A 17,446-nucleotide genomic window follows, 5' to 3' on the forward strand; every position below is an offset into this window, starting at 1 on the left:
CCTTTGATCACTGTTTTACCTGTATCAAGATCACGAACAAGACATCCATTTGATCTGAATATAACCTCGGTTCTTTGATCACACATCTGGCTGACACTTAGAAGATTATGCTTCAATCCATCAACATACAAAACATTTCCAGCCTTGACCTTTTCTTTTAACTGAGCAATGCCTTTTCCTTTTATAGTTGCAGGAGTATCATTTCCAAAAGAGACTTTCTTTCCCTTTTCTAGAGTAGAATAAGACTCAAGTTTTTCTTTATCACCTGTCATATGCTTCGAACATCCACTGTCAATGTACCATAGATTTTCCTGTCCCTCTGCATAAAATGCTATCCCACATCTTTCTGTTTGAGGTTCCTTTATTCTCCATGTTTTGGTGCTTGAGGCTTGTTCCTTTTTCTGCTGAAACCTGCTCCTGCATTCAGAGTCTTCATGACCAAAGTTATTGCAAATAGAACATTCAACTTCATTTTCAAGAACCGAAAAGTTGTTATAGGTCAATCCCCGTCATACTTCTTTGTTTTTGAGCTTCCCTAGTCATGATCGTTTTATATGCAACACATTGAGCTGCTTTGTGACCAAAGTTATGGCAAGAAAAGCATTGTCCATTGAAGAAACTTCTGCGGTTATCGAATCTACCAGCCAATTGATTGTAATTTCTATTTTCATCTATTCTTGAACCAAATTGAGAAGATTTTACCTGTGGCTGGTTGTAGCTTTTGTTCACCCTTAAGATGGATTGCCCCTGATAGTTTCTGTTTGTAATTCGTCCCTGCTTTACCTGATGATCTTCATTGTGCTTTTGCTCATTTCTTCTTGCTGCATCAAGATAACTTTTTGAGGTGGATGCTTGAGAAGTTTCTCCATTATAGCCCAAACCTGTCTTGTTTAGTGGAGACCGCTGCACATTGATAATCTCATCCAAAGTTTCAGATCCTTTGACAAACTTGAGATTAATAGCTTTTGTTTTCTCAATCTCTTTTCTAAGACCAACAATTTCACCTTCTAATTTTTCAAGATGTTTTTCCTTTTCATCAATTTGAAATTGTAGAGTATCAATGATCATGTTCTTTTCTTCTATACATCTCTTGAGTCTAGTAATTTCATCATAAAGGTTATCCACATCTATAGCATCCATATAATCATCATCTTCAAATGCCATTAACAACTTATATTCATTACCTTGTTCATCTTCATCACTGTTTGATAGACCATCACTATCTTCATGAGTGTAGTAGCTTTTCTTATTTGCATTCTGGTTCTTGTTCCATCTAGCAGGTTCCTTTCCTTTATCCTTATAAGGACATTTTGCAGCATAATGACCTACTCTTCCACAAGCAAAGCATTTAAAAGGTAACTTACCTCTGAACCTTCCAGAACCCCTTTGAAGATTTCTGACAAAATTTGATTCTTCTTCCTCTTCTTCTGGGACGTGGCTCGCTTCATAATAATCTCCTTTGCCTAATGCCTTGAAAGCAGCTTCTCTTCTGTCTGATGGACCTCCCTTTCTCATTTCATAAGCAGTTAGAATTCCATGTAGCTGAGACATAGTAAGAATTCGTAGATTTTCCTTTTCTTCTATTGCAGATACTTTAGATTCAAACTTGGGGGACAATGATCTTAGAACCTTTTCAACCACAATAGCCTCTTTTATTTCTTCACCCAAATTTTTCATACAGTTAACAACCTCATCTACCCGAAGAAAATAGTTAGCCACACTTTCATCATTATACATTTTGAGAGTCTCATACTGAATTCTGAGAGTTTGAAGTTTAGCACGCTTTACCTGTTCATCTCCTTCATAGCTCGTGACAATTTTGTCCCATATCTCTTTTGCGGATTTATAGTGCATTACCTTCATGAATTCTGATTGAGATATACATCCTAATAGAGTACTGACTGCTTTCGCATTTGTTTCATACTTCTTTTTCTCGGCTGCATCTGTAGGAGTAGCTGAAGGAAAAGCGTAGCCTGTCTCTACGATGTCCCAAACTTCTGTACCAAGAGATTGAAGATAGGCAGTAACTCTTACCTTCCAATAATTGAAGTTTGTCCCATCAAAAATCGGTGGCCTGATTGATGCTTCTCTCTCGTAGTTGCTCATGATGAACGATCTACCTTCAAGCGATCAAGCTTCTCTGAAGGACCTGCTCTGATACCAAATGTTGGAAATAATACTTAGAGGGGGGGTGAATCAGTATTATCTAATTCTTTTAATAAATCTTCCTTATTTGTTCTATGAATTAGTTTTACATGTCAGTACCATAAAATAATGAGCATGAACAAATAAAACAGATAGTCACACCAAAGAACACAAGATGTAAGGTGGAAACCCAATGTGGGTGAAAACCACCTGCTGCAATATGTCTCTATCTTCTTTCAAATTAGAAACTCCTTTTACAATGGTTTTGTACTGGTGCAGTCCTTTACCAGTACGCAGGCTGCAACCTGCAGAGAGCTACAACTCTCTCTCGTTTTCCAGTCTCTCCTGGAAGGGAGCTACAACCCCCTACTTCTTTTCTTACAAGGACCACTTTTCATAAATTTTCAAACTGGATCCATAAGCATCAAATGATCATCAAGTATAAGAGAATCACCCAATCAACTGTAGTAACCAGATCAACAATAGTAGGACCAAACCCAGAACACAACAATGATAAACAAAGATTTTAAGAGAAGTAAGCACCCTGTTCAACTGCTCGCCTACTTACGTAAGCACCCTGCTCAACTGCTGGCCTGCTTACAGTACTCACCCTGCTCAACTGCTTTCCTGCTTACAGTACGCACCCTGCTCAACTGCTAGCCTGCTTATGTACGCACCCTGCTCAACTGCTAGCCTGTGTACCTCGCTCTGAGTCCATTGAACTGCCTGCGGACCTCCGCACCTGCAACCCTTCTGTGCTTGCGTACCGGCGCACCTGAAACCCTTTTGTGCCTGCGTACCGGCGCACCTGAAACCCTTCTGTGCCTGCGTACCGGCGCACCTGAAACGCTTCGTTCCTGCGTATGTACGCACTTTTCTCTCACTGTACCTGCGTACCTTCGGGCATAGATGATTTCAAGACTTCAGAAATAACCCAGACAGTCAGATCTACAGATCTGAACATGCGCCGAAGAGATCTCGGTCCATCAGTAGATTCGCCTTATTTAGATCTAGACCAGATCTAGCCCTCATAAGATATTCAACCAAAAACATACTCAAGCCAAATGATCTCCTTTGCTTTATATAGGAAAGCTCTTCCTTAAAACATGGATCAATACCACGAGCCGACACCATAATAACCCAATACCGTCGGCTAAATACCAAGAGTAAAACATAAGAAAACCCCACATGTGAATTTCTTTGCCTTGAAATGTGTGCACTGGGGGTATGCACCTCCTGAACGGGATAACTGCGGGTATGTATGCACTTTATGTAACACTGACCTGCGTGTACGCACCTTATGTAAGGTGTACCTGCGTACCCATTATTTTCTTCAATATTTGATAGTTGATCATCAATCTCTGCTGCTGACTTGAAGTACTATGATCTATCACCTGAATGGGTTGCCATCAAGGACAACACTTTAGCCATAATGTCAACAGAACTGCATCCATTACTCACTATATTAGGTCTTTCACCAAGGGAAGTTATGAAACTAGTAAAGCCAATAATTTCCTTCGGCTACACTAACTCTTTATTATCATAATGCACACGAAGTGTTGTCTATATTCCAAAGTTTTACATATTAGAAAGAAATTTCATTTCATGAAAGGCAGCCCAAATTACATTGGTATAATGATGGAGCTTTACTTACTTTCTTTTTTTTCTATAGGACCTGGAATCGCTGCGGCTACTACTACCATATTTGTTGGTGGTGGGCTTGTTGTGATAGTGATTGGTGTGACGTGAGGGTGGCCAAGGCTGTTCTAACAGTCAAGAGAGAAATAGTAAGTCAAGAAGTAGGGTCAATGTCAAGTAGAAGGCGGCAACAAGAGATTGGTCGATAGGGACAACCATTCTACTATTTCCCATAAATGAAAAACACATTATTCTCAATCTTAACAAGTTTCTTTTTCCCACCTAGCCTTCGACATTCATGTTCTGTACTACGACTTGCAAATTTCCATTAAACCCTCAAAACATAACTTAAGCACCCAAAAACTTGGTAAGTAACTATTTTTAAGCTATGTGGTGTTCTTCAGGCCTCAAAGGCCTACATGGCGTCTAAATGAATGGTAAAACTCTTCTCTTGGGTACCATGATTTTGACAATGGTCTAGAGAACGTCTAAATGAATTATAAAACTTTTTCTTGATGAGTACCATGATTTTGAAGGCTAATCCGGGTTTTCCAAAGAATTCAGGGTCACCTCCAAGGACTTCGCACAGTGAATTTCAACCATGTTTGCAGAAAGGCCAATAAACTGGCAGATCTTTTGGCCAACCAAGGTGTGAGCTATACAGAATGCAAGGTTTCGATGGAGTGGCAGGAGTTGCCTCAAAGTAGACTAAAAGCTCTTTGTAACGAGCAAGCAGAAGAGGACAGGGAAGTGTTTCGATACAGGGCCAAGGAGGCAAGTTCGAAATTACTAGATCTCAGTATGATTCACAATTGGCTATCAGATTGTTCTTTGGTGGGAGGCAGGCCACTGTCGGCCTCAGAAAACCCTGGTGCATGCTGACTGGATTTCTCAGCTATTCGGGTGGTCGAACAGTGGGAAGGATCACAACATTCCATGGTCTCAGGTTCAGGCACAGAAGAAAGAATGTGAGGGATGGAAATCACGTCTTTTCTAGCAGTTGTAATATCCCTAATTTCCACTTGCGGGAGGTAAAACCGCTTCCATGGTGGTTTTCAGTTGATCGCATGACTCTCAAGCGGGAAATGGTTTTAGCGAATTGGAAGCGATTCCATTCAGCTTCCTACACATGGCAGGGGGGTGGAAATGAATACCGCCCCCATCACACACTAATTTTCAGAGACCTCGATCTGTGTGATATTACTCTCAACCGTTGGATTGCATTGAGCAGATCTACGGACAAGAATTTTCGTGTAGTTTGGTGGGGTTGTGTCGTTAAACACCGTACGTCTTCGCTGGGCGATTTCTTCCTCTGCCGTTGGATTGCACGAGGAGAATGGACGGTTTTGATTAAAGATGAAATCTGGGGAGCGGGTGAGTGGGAGATTCTGCGGTTTTCCACATGTTCTTCTGACCACATGGCACAAACTTTGTTTGTATTCCAAGGGTTCAGAGGTCACCTTTGTAGGGTTTAGGGTCATGCCTTAGGCAGTTAGCATTTTAATTTTCCTGGGTCCACGGTGATGGGTGGACGTTTGTACATTATGTAAAATATTTTTCTGGCTTAATGAAATAGAAGGAACGACTCTTGCTTCAGTAAAAAAAAAGAGTACCATTATTTTGACAATGGGAAAACTTGTAAAACACAATAAAAATATGAGAACATATGTAGAGATGACATAACAAAATTTGCAAACATATAATGATAGAATGAAATTTGCAAACAAATAATACATAAATAGGGGGGAATGGTAGCAGTATACCACTTAAAACCCGAATGGTTCATTATTTGAGTTGTGGGAAGTTGAATGTTCACTCAAGTTGTTGAATAAAATTGCTTGACATCAAATTTTCTCCATCTCCTTTCGTTGTGTAGTGAGGCATGAGGCATAGGTACCCCAAGAAAATTTTATATATTATTATTGACCATTGTCTTATTTGTATGTAACCATTGTGGACATAACAAAGTAATCATCCAACACATAATGCCATGTGGGGCATACCATGAGGGACATGTGCCTCATCATTCCATTTTCTGGAACATACCATGGGTCATCTAAAAAATCTTCCGTCCTTAACCTCAACCTTGTTCATTATGTCGTGGAGTTTATGTCTTTGCAACTAAGCATGTGTTTCTTAGTTTGGATGAACTATTTGATTGATTTTATGTATAGGATTGTGTTGATGGGGTAGTATGAGTCCTAAATCTCTGATCCCTAGCCTTGCTTTCTATGTTAAAGTTGCCTACACCTTCATTGTTGTTGGTTGTGTAGTTGTCATGTGGATAAAGATGTTAATGGAAGGAGGGAAAAAGAGGCCTAGTGAAAAAGACCAACCAACCTCCTTATTCAATTCATTACTCTAGTTATGGGGTTTTGCCTAAAATTCTCCTCCGTTACTACTCTTTCACTGAATATAGGTTTTCAATTAGCACTTGTCGAAAACTCAGTGAACCAATGAAATCAAGCCTCCTCGAACACTCAGTGAACCAATGAAATCAAACCTCTTCAACCTGCTACATATATCTCCTCTCTAGAACAATTTTATTATTTATTTATAGAGTGAATTTTACAAGATTTTGGGTTCTTTTCTTTCAACAAATTGACATAGTGTGCACCTTACCATCAAGCCTATGATCTGAAGTGGCCCAGGGAAAATTAAGTGTGATACTCACTTATTCTTTAAAAAAACATTTTATTTTATTTATATAATCAATTTTCCTTCATTATGACAATTTGTAGAGGTGGAGATGTGATGCTTGGAGAATGGGAGCGAAAGAGCAGAGAACTAGAGTTGAGGGTTTCTGCGCAGGCTTTTCCCCATGAACGGGTGCAGAGGAGGGAGCTCCACTCCCTCCTACCGCGAGGTAGTGGTTAACAAGAGCAAGGCATCTCTAGATGCAGGCGGAGGTAACACAATGGAAGGGGGAAAAAGTGGGGAAAAGGAAACAGAAAGCAACAGGGAGAAGGAGAAGGATGGCACAAAGGATAAAGAGGAAAATGACAAAAAACAAGGAACAAAAGATAAGAAACAACAGGGACCGTGCAAGCCCAAAGATGAAGTCACTCCCAGAGTAATCTTAAATAACCCTGAGCTGCAGGCCCACAGGGAGCACATGCAGACTTATGCAATCATATGCAAATTCATGGGACTATGGCCCACCGAAAAGGCTTTACAAATGTGGATCAAATACCACTGGAAGCCTAAAGGAAGCATTGATCTTCATCTAGGATCCAAGGGTTTTTTTACCGTGGTGCTTATGAACATTGAGGACAAAGACAGAGTGTTTGAAGGAGGGCCCTACTTCTATGCAACAGCAGGGCTCTACATGCGGCCATGGATGATGAACTTCGTGCCAAAGCGGGAAACCTTTACCTCAGTCCCGGTATGGGTAAGACTCTATTCGCTACCTCTGTATTATTGGCAAATAGGATCACTAACAGCCATAGGAAATAAATTAGGAAGGTATGTTAAAACTTCTGAAGCCACAAGAAGGGGAAAATATACCTCCTTTGCCAGGATTTGTGTAGAGATGGACCTATCTGGAGCACTTCCGGACGAGGTCATACTAGAGGTTTATGATGAGGAATGGGTGCAAATGGTTGACTACGAGCACATTCCATTTAGATGTCGAAAATGTGATTAACATGGGCATCTTCTTCGTGACTGTCCTATCAGTAAGGCTGAGAACAAAAGCAAACCTAACACAATGAAAGAGATAGATGGCTTTCACAAAGTAGCTCACAAAGGTAAAAATGGCAAAAAAGGGCCAAAAACATCACCAAAGTGGAGATCAAAAAGGAAGGCCAAATCAGTTCCAAGTTCTTGAAGAGGAGGAAGATGTAGTAGTTGAAAAGCAAGTTATGAAAGATGGAAATGATAAGCAGGAAAAAGAAGAAGAACAAGACCAGGAAAAGGTAAAGGAAAAATAGAAAGGGATCATGTTGAGTGAATCAGAGATGGATATGGATCAGGAAATGACCCAAAGGGAGATGGAAATGGAAGACAATGAGTTACAAGAGATTCTCGACAGAGAAAACCTAGATCTAGAAGGGTTCTTGAGGAAGGGAACAACAGGTGGAGTAGAATCTCTACCACAAGAAGAATGCAATCGTATAAAGTAGTTATTCTTATGGAAAACTCAGACAAAAGGCTTGGGAGAAGATAACAACATGGAAAGACAGGGCAAGCAAGGAATGAAAGTGGTAAAACCAACTCTAGTATTGGCTCCAAGAAACCGGGGAAAAAAAGGGGCAGAAAAAAGCAGAATGAGCTATTAATGGAATGTGGAAAGCTCATGATAGACTGAGGTAAGATGAAATACCTAACCAGCTACTCCTTTACTAATAAGTAATTATGAAGTTTACAACTTGGAACATCAGAGGTCTAGGAAGCAAAAGAAAACAGAGAATGTTGAATAATAGAATGAAACAGGTAGCTCCGGATATAATTTTTGTCCAAGAAACGAAATGCTCGGTTCAAAAGATAAGAGAAATTCATAGTAAGTGGCTCAACAGATATGAGTTTATAGAAGTCAAAGCAGAAAATACAGCAGGGGTATCCTCATCCTTTGGAATCCCCAAAAAATAGGTATTATTGATGCGGAGGCATCTAGGAATTATTTATCAGTGGTTTTACAGCCAGTAGGAGACAGGGACACTTATCTTATAACAAATGTTTATGGCGCTCAAAGGTTAGATGACAAAATCAAGTTCATTGAATCCTTAGTGGACCTTCGAAACAGATTTGCAAGGCTACCATGGGTTATAGGAGGAGATTTCAACATGATTAGATCTCTCTCAGAGAAAAAAGGAGGCACAAGAGTACTAAACAAATATTCCTTAGCTTTTCAATGTTTTTTAGAAAACATGAAACTGGTAGACATTGAAACAAATAATGGTCTTTGCACTTGGAACAATAAAAGAGGAGGGGATTCCTAGGTAGCTTCCAAGTTAGACAGATTCATGATCTCTGAAGAGCTCATGCTTCTAGACAAGGAAATAATAGCTTATATTCTTCCTTATGGAGGCTCAGATCACTGGTCGATTCAAATGGAGATCAAGGGCATTGGCACCCCAAGAAACAAACCGTTCAGGTTTGAAAATATTTGGCTTTCACACCCAGATTTCATCAGCAACATTGGAAGATGGTGGGTGGAAGACCTGCAGATTCAAGGCTCATCCATGTTCATTCTACATATGAGATTAAAACACATCAAGTAGAAGCTAAAGGAATGGAACCAGAAGGAATTTGGCAATATCTTCACAAGTGAAAAAATAGTGGAAAACAAAATCCTAGAGGTCAACCAAGCTCTGATCAAGAATGGCTTTGATAAAGACAAAAATGATCAAGCAGAGAATTAGCACCAAGAATGGGAAATGCTATGTAAACAAGAAGAAATTTTTTGGAAACAAAAATCGAGGGTTCTATGGCTAAAAGAAGGAGAAAGAAATACTAAAGTTTTCCACAGATCTACCATTGCGAATAGAGCTCACAACAGAATCTCTTCGATCAAGGACGAGAATGGCTGAATTCTTCAAACTCATGAGGAGATAAATGCAGTGTTAGTAAAGCATTTTCGGGACATTGCCAAGGAAAACTTCTCAGAAAGAGAACCATTCATTAAAAACTTAATTAAACATATTCCGAAACTGGTATCTAGAGAGGACAATAGTAATCTCAACAGACTTGTGACTGAACAGGAGATTAGTGAGGTCTTCAAGGAAATGCAAAATGGAAAGGCACTAGGTCCGGATGGATTTAATGTGGATTTCTTCAAAGCCTGCTAGAATATTGTTAAAAGGGATATTGTCGAGATTGTTGAAGACTCCAGGAGGAACAAGACCATTTTGAAAGCTCTCCATACTTCCTTTATTGCCCTCATTCCAAAACAGGATAATGCTCAAACACCAGAGAAATACAGGCCCATCGCCTTATGCAATGTTGTCTACAAGATAATTTCCAAGGTTGTGGCTAATAGACTTAAACCCCTGCTGCCCATGCTCATCTCTGGGGAACAAACAGGGTACGTAGAAGAAAGACAAATTCTGGACAACATAATTCAAGCTCACGAGGTGGTTCACTCGTTAACTTGCAACAAGAGAGCGATAATGATCATGCAGCTGGACATAGCCAAAGCATATGATAAAGTAAATTGGATGTACATCAAAAAAGTGCTCACAGCATTTGGTTTTGATCATAATTGGGTCAGATGGGTCATGGCCCTTGTGACTACTTCCAGCATTTCAATTTTAGTGAATGGCTCTCCTTTTGAACTTTTTCTCCCTTCCAGGGGACTTAGACAGGGAGATCCGCTTTCTCCTTTTCTCTTTATCCTCATGATGGAAGGGTTGGGGAGGTCCATCAAGCATGCAAGAGAAATGAGAAAAATTCAAGGACTCCAATTTTCAGAGAATGGGCAAGTCCTGACTCATCAACAGTTTGTAGATGATACCATGTTACAGGGCATTCCCACAATTAAGGAAGCACTTGTGTACAAACAAATTTTGAATGACTTCACGAAGTCCACAGGTATGGAAGTAAACCTTTCCAAATCAAAATTCTTTTTCTTTAACACTCATATTGCCATCCAGAGAAATGTCTCCAGAATTTTAGGCTTTCAAAGAGAATCCCTTCCCTCTAAGTATTTGGGAGTTCCTCTTACTACTAAACCCCGACACAAAAGTATATGGGATCCTCTAGTAACTAAAATGCAAGACAAAGTCAGTAAATGGACAAATAGATCTTTAAATTTAGCTGGTAGATTGGTTCTCACTAAAGCAATTCTCCAAGCAATCCCAACCTTTATGCTATCAGCCCTCCCAGCTCCAATAGGAGTCTTACAGCAATTTCGGAATATTCAACGAGATTTTCTTTGGGGCAAAGAGGAAACAAGGAAAAAATGGGCTTTAGTCCCATGGGAAAAGATCTGCAAACCAAAGAACCAAGGAGGGCTGGGTTTGGACAATCCTGAGATTCTCACCAAGGCTCTTGGAGCAAAACTTTGGTGGAGGTGGTTTAAGGATCCTAAAGCTCAATGGGCAAGCATATGGAAGGAAAAATATGCCAATGCCTGGCCAGCTTCTGAAATCATACGTATGACTGGAACAGTGAAAGGCTCCCCCATATGGAACAAGGCCTGGGAGAATAGAGAAGTGGTTCAAAAAAATAATCTCTGGGAAATCAGAGAGGGCGATCTGGCACTTTTCTGGGAGGAGAAATGGCAACAAGAACCTAATATATTGAAGGAAGAATTTTTAGGCCTCAAGCATGAGACTAACAATCAGGGTTTAGTAAAGGTGAAAGACTTTTGGGAGAATCCACAGAATGTTGGAAAATGGAGAAGTTGGAAAAGGATAGAGGATAGAGGGGATAGGACCCTCAACAGTAAAGCAGAGTCCCTCAAGAAACTGTTGGATCAGAGAATAATTCTAGTCACGGAAGAGCAGGACCAGCTAAGATGGGGTAACAACAAAGAGGGCAACTTTAATATCAAGGAGGCTAAAGGTTTGCTCCTTGATCTAGAACCCCAAGCTCCTAGTAAAACTTGGTAGAAGCTTTGGAAGCACAAAGGCTAGATGAAAACCATTTTTTTATGTGGTTAGTTCATCACAGGAAAATTTTAACCTGGGACAACCTTAAAAAAAGAGGCATGTTGGGACCCTCCAGGTGTCAACTTTGTGAGACCCAAGAGGAGACTTTAGAGCATCTTCTCAATAGCTATAGTTTCACCGACAGAATATGGGAATTTTTTAGCAACATCTTCAAACAGTCTGATAGAGACAAAGGTTGTATTTCCAACACTCTAAACAACTGGAGGAATAATTTTTCAGATAATGAAATTCTCAACTCTGCCTAGAATCTTTTGTTGAGTTTCATTATTTGGAATGTGTGGAAGGAAAGGAATAAAAGAATATTCAAAGAGTTAAAGTCCGCCTCACTTAGCCTGGTGGAGCTGATCGTAAAACAACTAAAGGAGACAGTGAGCACCATGGTTAGGAATCTCCCCAAAAATCCTCCCTCAATTGCAGAGTTGAGAATCCTCCAGCTGTTAGACGTGCAGGGGCTTATTCCTCAAGGTCTGGACAGGAAAGCAAAAATGAGAGAAAAGGTGGAGGATTTCTGGCATCCCCCCCCTAAAGGTTTTTTAAAGTACAACATTGATGGAGCTTCCAAAGGCAACGCGGGGGATGCTGGTTTTGGAGGAGTTCTAAGGGATGACATAGGTAGTATAATCTCCCTCTTCCATGGTGACTTAGGAAAAGCCACTAACAACATGGCAGAACTAATGGCTTTGGAACAATGCTTAGAATTTTTGATACAGAGTAATTGCCAAAATGTCATAATAGAAGCGGATTCAGAGTTAGTCATAAACGCTACCAAGAGAATCAGTAATGGAATAGGGCCAGAAAAGATCACAAAACATTGGAGGTTAACTAGAGTTCTTCAGAGAATTCAAGTGAATCTACAGTAACTTTGTACTCTCAGATTTAATCACGTGAGGAGAAAGGCCAACAAATTGGCTGACATTCTAGCCAACCAAGGTGTCAGCAGCAAGAACAATGCAATCTCAAGAAGGTGGAATACAATGGCATAGAGTAACCTGAAAAAACTCTGCCAAAACTAGGCGAAGGAGGATAAAGAAGAATACAGAGGCAAAATGACTGAACGTAATCAGTAATGGTCAGCAGTCAGAGGGCTACACCAAGTGGGACAAAAAGGAGCACAATGAAAGGTAAGACAAGGCAAGAGGTAAAGTGGACCACGATCAGGACCTTTCTCAGTGACGGGAGTCAGAGCTTCCCGGACAGAAAAAAGTAGCAACAAAAACTTCTGCATCATCCTAATTTTTCAGTGACAGAATTCAAAACCGCCTCTAGGCGGTTACGTAGTGATCGCACCACTTTCTTATTAAAAGTGGTTTTAGATGTTTTGCAACAATGCCATAGAAAACATGCCACGTGGTGGAGGGCCCGGTCCAAAAACCACTCTCCCTGCGCCCTAAAGGTCGATGACCTCGGGAGTGCGATTCTTTTCTCAGCCATCTGATGGCGCCTGGTTAATCAACGCTCAGGATCCATCGAGCAGTTTGGTGGGGCCCGAGGGTTTGGTTGGGATGGCAGTTTTGTTTGCGATCGCACCACTTTCATGCTAAGAGTGGTTTTAGTTATGTTGGGAGCGATACCATTAGGCTTCCGCCACGTGGCCAGTGTGGGGAGTGGAAACCACCCTCCATCGCAAGGTAAGTTTCGCACAGGTTTGGTTGTTCGGTACTTTGGGGAGCCGTCCGATCTCGTGGGGTGGAGTGTACTGTCAGATCTGTTGGTACCTTTCTAGTGGGGCCCCATGTATTGACGAGCTTTTCACTTGGGCAACGTGGTTGTTTGTTTGCCATAGATCAGCCTTTTGTGTTGAACGATTCTTCCTAAAGTATTTAATGAAAGATTTTGCAGTTTGTTGCAGCAGAGTGACGCTTTTCTTTGGCATCATGCACTTTGTTTCCCAGTCTCCTCTTGGAGTTCAGGGTTTATGTATATTTTGTAAAAAAAAAATCGTTTTAATGATTTAGAAGGAACTTCTCTTGCTTTAGCAAAAAAAAAGACAATTTGCAGAGGTGGCGATTTTTTTCAATGGTCCAAAACAAATGTGTTGAATGCCTAGGAGCTATAATTTAAAGTGATTATGGTTTTTTTTTCACTATCTAAAGTGATTATGTTGTTTCATTTGTTTGGTCAATTTAACATTAAGTAGAAGACAATTATTGAGTTTCTGTAATTTTATTTTATGTGTTTTCCTCCTTCCTGCTCCTATATTTCAGTACATGTATAATCAAAATGCCTCAAGATAGGTATTTCAAGCTGCAAAAAAAAAATAATGGGCATGTGACCTAGCTTCGAAATGTTGTGATTAGGCCCGATTAGATGTAGGTGATTTTGTATTCACAAGGCATTGTAACAAAAAACATGAAGGTTTTGCTTGCCTGTGGTTTTTTAAAGTGTATTATTAGAACAAACCAAAATTGACCACACCAGTTAATTTTTCTATTCTTCAAACTAATCTAAAGTTAAAAATAGTTGTGATAACTAATTCTTTTCTTTTACACTAGTGTTGAAACTGAACTAGATAAACAAAATTTCTCAACTAAATTGGATGCTCATTTGCATACACTAATTAGTTATTGAACTAAGTAGAAAGAAAAGTGATGAACTTTATTAGCAGAACCTATCAATAAATAAATCATACATATTAGAACTAGAAATAGAGAGGATGTGTATATAAGAAATAAGGGCTGAGAAAAACTATGGACCTTTCGGGGTGGGGCTTCATTTTTTTTTCTAGCATGAAGGGATAACTTCATAGAGAGAGTAGAAACAAGCATAATTTAGAAAAATAAGATAAACCATATTTTCACTTTTGTATAAATATGATCTGCTCAATATTAGCGAGAAGAAGAGCTCCTATAGTCCCTCCATCCGATTAGTATGTAGAATTGAGGTTCTAAATTTTCTTTCCCACATTTTCAAGAAAAAAATTATTTTTTCCTATATACTTGATAAAGTGACATTATCTCTCTGGCATTCTTTCAAATGGAAAATCACACTTTACCTAGCCTCATGAGACCACACTTGAATGATCTATGGCCAATTTGATTGTAAAATATAGATAATTATAGCAACATATGGCTAATTTGATTTTAAAATATATACAATTAGTGTAACGTGAACACATTTGTTCCATTAACATGTGCTTGATCCACTCCTTGTCCTCATTTCCATTTCCCTTTTGGACCAAGTGATTTATCCTTTCTTAGAAAAACATGGAGTTGTTATGAAAGCAATAAGAAGTTTTGTTGGATTTTTTACATTAGGGCTACTCGAGTTAGAAATTAATAAGAGAATCACCTCAGTATAATTCACATGTTATATTAACAGCTTCTCATATTCCAATCTTGAGAATAGGGATCATATGGGATTTTTCAACTTGGTTTACTCATATGAAAAGGAAAATGAAAAATCAATTCTTTGGTAGGTACCTTAGGATGTATTACTACGAGAGACATAAGCAATATTTAGTGTCACTGGAATGGAATTTTCCAATTCACAAGCCCCTATTTCTACGAAGTCAGTTGTTTAAGAAATCTGGCATCTGACATATGTTGAAGATTTCCATCGTTTCTTCTTTTTACCCAATAAATATATATCATGAATAATAATTCATTAGTTGTGGTGTCGTTTTTCTATTTTTTGTTCTAGTTGTGGGTGCTTTCCAGTTGTAAGTGTGATTTTTCTCCTGAAAACAATATCAGAGAAATCACAGTTTTGGTAAAAGGAGGGTGCCTATTTCCAAACCCTCCTTCCCACCTTTTGAACACTCTTCATGTCCAACCCATCCCACATTTTTTTATATTTTATGTACGAATCTATTCACTTGGCAGATATCCAAAATTATCATTTCTTCAATCCAAGCATCTCGTCATCATGGTATACACTTGTTTTTGCTTCTATTACACTTGAAATTCAAGGTTAGACCAACAAAAATGGAAATCAAAGCATGTGAGGTTGAAAAAGGTTAGGATATTACAACCTTATGGTGAAAAAATTAAATTCAAACTTTATTTGCTTCTACAAAGTACTTTCTTAGTCTCTTTCATCACTCTCCCAGTTGTCCTTTTCTTTGGGCCCTGTTGGCCTTTCATCACCTTCAATATCATAAGGAATTTTATTAAGAACATCTTCCACAACATGCCTCAATTTAGATGGGAGATATTTCAGTATCTTACGTATCTCTGCTTGCGAGTTATACATAATCGTAGAACCCCATTCCCTCATGTACTGCTACCAACATGACTCTGAGGGAATTCGATGTGATGTGATTGACAACATATACCCTGTTGCAACTATTTGATATTTTTTTCTTGTATCAATAGAATATTTTCTTTGAACTGCATCATTCCTTATACCCACTTCACGTTTACTATCACCACGAAGAAAATCTCCTAGATGAAGAAAGCTTGCATGCCCTCTTTTTGAAAAATAGATTATCGCCCTATTGCCTTCCATGTATTCCAAATATGACGCACTAGCCCATTCACCTCCAGTGTGTTTTGAGAAATAAAGTTTCCATAATTCACCAGTGAAGTTACTTATCTATAAAGTGAAGTTCTCCCAATCAGAAACATTTTGTCCAATTCATCCAAGTGGTAGATTGAAAATCCCAACCTTGGCAATGACTGGACCATTGAAGGGACAAAAAAACCACATTTCCATGTTTGTGAATGTTCCTCCTAGCATGGGCTTAACATGCACATATACCTCTGCACTTTCCATATTTCCCCTTTTAACTTCATTTGTACGACCAACATTTGGAAAATCCAACCAGTACTTTCCATCATTCGATGCACCTTTGGGTAGATTTCAAACATTGCTGGAAATAGGTTCAGTAGTTTGGGTTCCTTTTTTGCATATCAATGCACCATTTTCAAAGAACCAGCTCACCGATGAAGGAAAGTAAACCTCATCTGGATGGAAGAAAAATTTTGGACCATAATGTTTCACCAATGTATGAACCGGATCAAGATTGGGCATTGCACTCAGATCATAATTTACTTTCTTCAAGATAAAAAAGGGAGAGTGTTGTTTGCATTATAAGAATTGCTACAGTAGCCAATTGCAATGCATACCCCTTGGGCTGGCATTCCACACTTAGTTGGTCTCATATCCTACGCACTGAAAGGGAATTTGGGACAGGTTCTGTCAGTACTCCAAATGACATCGTTGGTTTCACATGTTTTGTAAGATCTTCCCTAACACACCTCACGTCCTACATAGAGGGTTGGCCTTGTGTATTTGTAAAAAAAAAACTCAAATCCTTGTAACTCTCAGGGGGATAAGGAAACCAAATGTAACCATATTCATCTTATCTCCTAAGACAACATTCACTACTCCAAACCAAAGTATAATTCAATGGTTTAGCAAGAGTTGGATTTTTTCATGTCTTACAACTCCATTCACCATCTCGCAAAAATAACAAACGTGTAGTAAGGGCTTCCAATGCATTGTTGGAATGTTTATATTGATATGACAGTTTTGTAGAAACATTAGTCTCCTTGGCCACAAGAACCTATTGTTCCAAAGATGAAAAGTTAGGGTGCACAATATGGCCTAAGCTGACGAAGCCTATTAGTAAGTTAGTAGGTAGATAGAAAGTACATGATCCCTGATCATACTACCCTCCTTCATAGCAACTCCACACCTTTTCAAATGTGAATACTTGAGCCACTTCAATCTCCTGAAAACAAATACTACCCTTTCTAAATCTCATGTCAGGAAGCCAAATTGGGAGAGTAGAAGGTAGCAGGAAGGGATTAGGGCACTCAAGCAGGAGCAATCCCCTCTTCCAATCAGAAATATGAGGAACTCAATTTGAATATTCTTTATGAAATTTCCTCAATCTAAAATTCAACTAGTCCCTATAACTATTTCTAATCCTTTCCCAAACTCTATGCTGTAACTATTGTATTGAACCTTTATGTTGCACAATCCTTTTATTTTCTACTATCAAATGTGTCTTCTTACATGTGATAGAATAACTCACACAAGTTAGTTTAAATTAAACATAAATAACAACAAACACGCTAACTTACCTTGGGGTATGTTACCACTAG

At 39.2% G+C, this 17,446-nt stretch overlaps 1 pseudogene; it reads right to left on the reverse strand.

Moving 5' to 3' along the window:
* Window positions 1-15,419: 15,419 nt before the first annotated feature.
* On the reverse strand, window positions 15,420-17,103 carry LOC149174883 (hypothetical protein At1g04090 pseudogene; annotated as a pseudogene).
* Between the last annotated feature and the right edge of the window lie 343 nt (window positions 17,104-17,446).

Source organism: Pinus tabuliformis, chromosome 4_1, assembly GCF_031772625.1.
Source record: "Pinus tabuliformis cultivar Carrire ecotype Pingquan chromosome 4_1, CPIR1, whole genome shotgun sequence".
In the NCBI taxonomy this organism is placed as follows: Eukaryota; Viridiplantae; Streptophyta; class Pinopsida; order Pinales; family Pinaceae; genus Pinus; species Pinus tabuliformis.